We start from the raw sequence: 6,709 nt of genomic DNA, 5'->3' as shown, positions 1-6,709 counted from the left end.
AGAGAGAGAGAGAGAGAGAGAGAGAGAGAGAGAGAGAGAGTTCATATTTTCCTTTCTGTTTTATTTGTTTTTTCTTCTTCGTTGTATCTTTTTTTTTCTCCATTCACGTAGCAATTGTAGAATTCCCTGTATGTTTTCACTTCTTCCTTTTCCTCCTTCTCCATTTAATTCCTTTTCAGTATTGAAGTGTTACTATTGAAAGTAATGAAATTATATTATAATTATTATAGTAGAATTTACATGTGAAAAAAAATCTTTGGTTGTGTTGGCGGTAATGGTGGTGGAGCCAGTGACAGGGGATTAACAAAATATTTCACACCTTGAAGCCTTCTGCCCCAAATAGGCGAGGCTGTCATCTCATGGGACTACACCTTATCCTCTCTCTCTCTCTCTCTCTCTCTCTCTCTCTCTCTCTCTCTCTCTCTCTCTCTCTCTCTCTAATAATAATAATAATAATAATAATAATAATAATAATAATAATAATAATAATAATAATAATAATGATAATAATATTATCATTATTATTATTATTATTATCATCATCATCATCATTATTATTATCAATATTATAATTATTATTATTATTATTATTATTATTATTATTATTATTATTATTATTATTATCATTATTATCATTATTGTTATTACTACTACTACTACTACTACTACTACTACTACTACTACTACTATTATTATTATTATTATTATTATTATTATTATTATTATTATTATTATTATTATTATTATTATTATTATTATTATTATTATTATTATCTTTTTTTATTATCATTATCATCATTATCATAACTGTTATCATCATTATCGTCATTGCTATTATCAATATAAAATTCTCTCTCTCTCTCTCTCTCTCTCTCTCTCTCTCTCTCTCTCTCTCTCTCTCTCTCTCTCTCTCTCTCTCTCTCTCTCTCTCTCTCTCTCTCTCTCTCTCACACACACACACACACACACACACACACACACACACACACACACACACACGTCTTTGGATATGTAAGTACACTGACTCACTGAGCGAAAATTAACAAAGGTTCTCAGTCAGTTTGGGGACCAATGGGACCGATCGCGATCTGCTATGGAGGTGCCTTCAACCGCCAGATGGGTTAATTATTTCTGGGACAAAAACAGAAAGATCATTAATGGGAAAAGCTTAGTTTCGATGCCTTTTTCTTTCCATAAAATTTAATATGAATTGCATTCATACAGAAAATCACAACAATTAATAGTCTTAAGAAATTAACAGTATAGAGGATATTGTCTAATAAGAGAGGGTGTTGTGCTGGTGAGGAAGGCAATCAATGAGCGAATGGTGCTTAGTGGTAGTTATATAGTTCATTAATTACCCACTCTCTTCTCTCTACTCGCTGCTGTTTGGCACTGTGTCAAGACGTCTTAGGGGCGAGAATCGTAGACAGCGAAGCATAAGAGAAGGTGTTGTGTTGGTGATGGATATTACTGAGCGAATGGTGCTTAGTGGTAGTTATATAGTTCATTAATTATCCACTCTCTACTCAACACCCAAACTTATGAGAAGCTGTTTGGAAGTGTGTTTAATGAAGGCGTCTGTGTGACTCTCTAGCCAGCTGATTCACACTGTAATTAATATAATACGTTTTGCATTTTCATTCATTACTTTATGGTTTCCCTGAGTCATTTATTACTGTTTCTCCAGCTCCCGGTACACTGTGATAATGACATATCAACTGTTACTTGTTAAAGGTTTATTGACCAATAGTCTACAAGATATACATACGTACATAGATATATACACAATGACAGACTACATGTACATTCAAATACTCCAATGAGGCACCAGCCCGCCGCCGGTGGAGTGGCGAGATGATGAGCTGCTCTCCATCCTCTGAGCTGCCGCAGCTGTGGCGGGCAGCTGTGTTAGTGAGGTGGGGGTGGCGCCCTTACCGCCCTCCTCATCCTGGAAGCCGTCATACAGCTCCTCCCTGGTGCAGCAGCCCAGCCTAACACGCTGCACCAGCACCACGTCGTCAGCGTTCCTGGTTAGTGGGCTGCTGCTGGTGCTATTGCTGGTGGTGGTGGGAGGCGTCGAGCGGATGATAGCGAGAGAGAGCGATACTAATAATGATACATTTTCTATACACACACACACACACACACACAAGATCACGTGGGCGCACCACACACACACACACTTTCTCTCTCTCTCTCTCTCTCTCTCTCTCTCTCTCTCTCTCTCTCTCTCTCTCTCTCACACACACACACACACACACACACACACACACACACACACACACACACACACACACACACACACACACACACACACACACACACACACACACACACACACACACACACACACACACACACACACACACACACACACACACACACACACACACACACACACACACACACACACACACACACACACACACACACACACACACACACACACACACACACACACACACACACACACACACACACACACACACACACACACACACACACACACACACACACACACACACACACACACACACACACACACACACACACACACACACACACACACACACACACACACACACACACACACACACACACACACACACACACACACACACACACACACACACACACACACACACACACACACACATACATATATATATATATATATATATATATATATATATATATATATATATATATATATATATATATATATATATATATATATATATATATATATATATATATATATATATATAGAGAGAGAGAGAGAGAGAGAGAGAGAGAGAGAGAGAGAGAGAGAGAGAGAGAGAGAGAGAGAGAGAGAGAGAGAGAGAGAGAGAGAGAGAGAGAGAGAGAGAGAGAGAGAGAGAGAGATAGATAGAGAGAGAGAGAGAGAGAGAGAGAGAGAGAGAGAGAGAGAGAGAGAGAGAGAGAGAGAGAGAGAGAGAGAGAGAGAGAGAGAGAGAACAGAGAGAACATTTATTTATAGCCAGGGAGTACATGTTATTATGTAATTTACTACACAAGGTTTTGATGGCTAGCCCTTTTTTACGCGTAAGCTTTTCAGGCAACTTGTAAAAAATGTAACACAAACATACACACACAAGAATGAAAATAATGAAAACTAATAAACTTGCACATGAACAAGTAAAGGAAAAACAAATACAAACGTACAAAATGCAAAAATAGAAATGAAAAAAAAATAAAAATATTGAAGTAATTTTGATGATGCAAGTACACAAGATGGGGCTAAGAATTATTATTATGATGAACTAACGATCATCTTCAGTAAAAACAAGCACAAGAGTATATAGTACATTTTAGACAAGCATTAGTAATTATTTAGGATGTGTCTTTTTCATTTATTTTTGAAAGTTGCTAATGATGGTGAATTTTGAATGCAAGTGGGGATTTGGTTCCAGTGTACAGGTCCCAAGTATTGTGTTGACTGACGACATTTTGAGAGACGATGAGGGGGGAGGACGTAGTTGGTCACAATGACGTGTATCATGGGTAAGGGTAGGCCGGACAGTTTGCGTGGATATCTTGTTAGTGTACATTAAAGCGGATATAGCAAGTTTGGTTATGTCTTCTAATCTTAGGATTTGGTTTGTTTAAACAAGGAAGGAGTATGTTGTAAGTAAGTGCTATTTGTAATTATTCTAACAATTTTGCAAAGGTATTAGGTAGGTAGGATATGTAGTGCACCATATTGCATTACAGTAGGTAAGTAAAGGGTGGATATGGGCATAATATATACATTTCAATACCTGTAGGGCCATTAGATCTTTAATTTGATGGAGTAAGGCAATGTGTCTGGAAATTCTTAGGGTGAGATTATCAATATGAAGTTTAAAATTGCTGGATTCATCATAAATTATACCAAGGAATTTAGTATGGGAGGATCTAGAAATATTCCTCTTATTAACATGGAGTGGGGTAGCTGGAGAGAGAGAGAGAGAGAGAGAGAGAGAGAGAGAGAGAGAGAGAGAGAGAGAGAGAGAGAGAGAGAGAGAGAGAGAGAGAGAGAGAGAGAGAGAGAGAGAGAGAGAGAGAGAGAGAGAGAGAGAGAGAGAGAGAGAGAGAGAGAGAGAGAGAGAGAGAGAGAGAGAGAGAGAGAGAGAGAGAGAGAGAGAGAGAGAGAGAGAGAGGAGAGAGAGAGAGAGAGAGAGAGAGAGAGAGAGAGAGAGAGAGAGAGAGAGAGAGAGAGAGAGAGAGAGAGAGAGAGAGAGAGAGAGAGAGAGAGAGAGAGAGAGAGAGAGAGAGAGAGAGAGAGAGAGAGAGAGAGAGAGAGAGAGAGAGAGAGAGAGAGAGAGAGAGAGAGAGAGAGAGAGAGAGAGAGAGAGAGAGAGAGAGAGAGAGAGAGAGAGAGAGAGAGAGAGAGAGAGAGAGAGAGAGAGAGAGAGAGAGAGAGAGAGAGAGAGAGAGAGAGAGAGAGAAAGTTGTCTTTGGCGCTGCTTGTCTTTGGCTCCTCACTCCAAGATGACGTCAAGATACTTGGAGTGGAGGTGGATCAAGGGCTGAGGTTTGACAGGCATGTCAAAACCATTGCCAAGAAAGCCTCTCACAGGATCTCCGCTCTCAGAAGGATCGCCAGTTTCCTCGACAGGAAGGGGAGACTGCTGCTGTACAAGGCACAGGTGCGGCCCCACCTTGAATACGCAGCTCTCTCCTGGATGTCCTGTGCCGCCACACACAGAAGGAGACTGGACAGCATCCAACGCCGCGCCATACGGCTAGTAGATGCTGCACTACCACCTCACCCAGAGCCTGAGCGTCCCTTGATTCACTGGAACACCGCAGAGACGTGGCGGCGATCGTAGTGTTCCATAAGGCACAGGTGCAAAGAGTGCCACATCTGGCAGGGCTGCGTCATCCTCTAAGAGTCACCGCACGGAGCACGAGAACGGTGCTCAATGGTGGTGACGCCGTAGAGGTGCCGCGATCCCACGGGTGTCAGCATCAACGCACCTTCGCAGGACGCGTCTCCAGGATGTGGAACTTGTTCACGGCCGCGGTGCCTCACGTCCAGGAGATGAACACTCACAGTGTCAAACTGATGGCACATAAGTGGAGACAGACACTGCCAACTCCTCTGACACTCTTTGTGACGTGACACTCAGTGTAGTGCAGTGCGTGAATAGTGCTAGTGAAGTGAAACGAATAGTGCTCCATTTACATGCTGACCATCTTGTATATTATCTATTTTAAGTCTTGTAAATATTGTAGAGAAATAGATTGTAGTACCCTTAGAATAGGTAGCACACGACAGTGCGCCTTTGGGTACATGTTCCTTTGTATTAAGTTTTGTTTAAATAAAAAAAAGAGAGAGAGAGAGAGAGAGAGAGAGAGAGAGAGAGAGAGAGAGAGAGAGAGAGAGAGAGAGTGTGGCACTGGCGTAGGAAACAAAACTTGGTGGTCTCTTGTTAAGGACAAACAAGGAACTGGCCACCAAGAATCCATCCTCCCTCAGCAAGCAGGACGGTACTGTCGCCACCAGCAGTAAGGAGAGGCACAGTTGCTGGCTTCCTTGTTTGCTGGAAAAATGAAGGTCGGGAATCCACAGCAGCCACCGCCTCAGCTGGTCCAGCAATGTGAGAAGACTGTCACCATGGTGGAGGTGACGCATCAGCAGGTGAAGCGATTATTGCGGGGCTGGACACACAGAAAGCCACCGGCCCTGATGACATCAGCCCGCACCTGCTGAAGCGATGCTCCCAGGAACTGGCTGCCCTCTCACCCAAGTCTTCACAACTTGTGTACAGGAAAACGTCTGGCCTTCAGTGTGGAAGGAGGCTCGAGTAGTTCCTGCACACAAAAAGCTCCAGGACGGACCCAAAAACTACAGACCCATATCCCTGTTGTCAGTGGTGGGTAAAGTGTTTGAGAGGGTCGTGGCAGAGGTGGTGTGTAGCCATCTCAAGGACAATGCCCTCCTCTCAGACCAACAGTTTGGGTTCAGACCTGGAAGGTCAACCTCCGACCTAATGATGCTTCTCACCAGGCATTGGCAGGACGCCCTCGACGACGGCAAGGACACTATAGTGGTTGCTTTGGACATAGCAGGAGCTTTTGATAAAGTATGGCACAACGGATTACTAGAAAAGCTTCGTGCTAAAGGCATCCAGGGTGGCTTGCTACGACTCTTGGGAAATTACCTGCAGGACAGAAGCCTCAAGGTGGTTGTCAACGGGCAAACATCTGAGTCCCTGCCTGTGGAGGCATCAGTGCCACAGGGTTCAATTCTTGGCCCACTCCTGTGGAATATCTACGTGGATGATCTTCTCCAGCTACTGCCAGGAGTCATGGCCTATGCTGATGACTGCACCCTCTCCTATACCTATCCACGCCAGGACAGTGGGCGGGCTGCTGAGGCCATCAATCAGCAGCTACGAGTGATAAAGGAGTGGGGTGCTCGCTGGCAAGTGACATTCGCGCCGGAGAAGACACAAGCAATGGTTGTCTCTCGGTCCCCAGCCGCCATGGCAGCAATGGCAGGAAAGTTGTCTTTGGCGCTGCTGCTCTCCCACTCCAAGATGACGTCAAGATACTTGGAGTGGAGGTGGATCGAGGGCTGAGGTTTGACAGGCATGTCAAAACCATTGCCAAGAAAGCCTCTCACAGGATCTCCGCTCTCAGAAGGATCGCCAGTTTCCTCGACAGGAAGGGGAGACTGCTGCTGTACAAGGCACAG

This window comes from Portunus trituberculatus, chromosome 3 (genome assembly GCF_017591435.1).
Source record: "Portunus trituberculatus isolate SZX2019 chromosome 3, ASM1759143v1, whole genome shotgun sequence".
NCBI lineage: Eukaryota > Metazoa > Arthropoda > Malacostraca > Decapoda > Portunidae > Portunus > Portunus trituberculatus.
Note: the sequence above shows the minus strand (reverse complement) of the source record.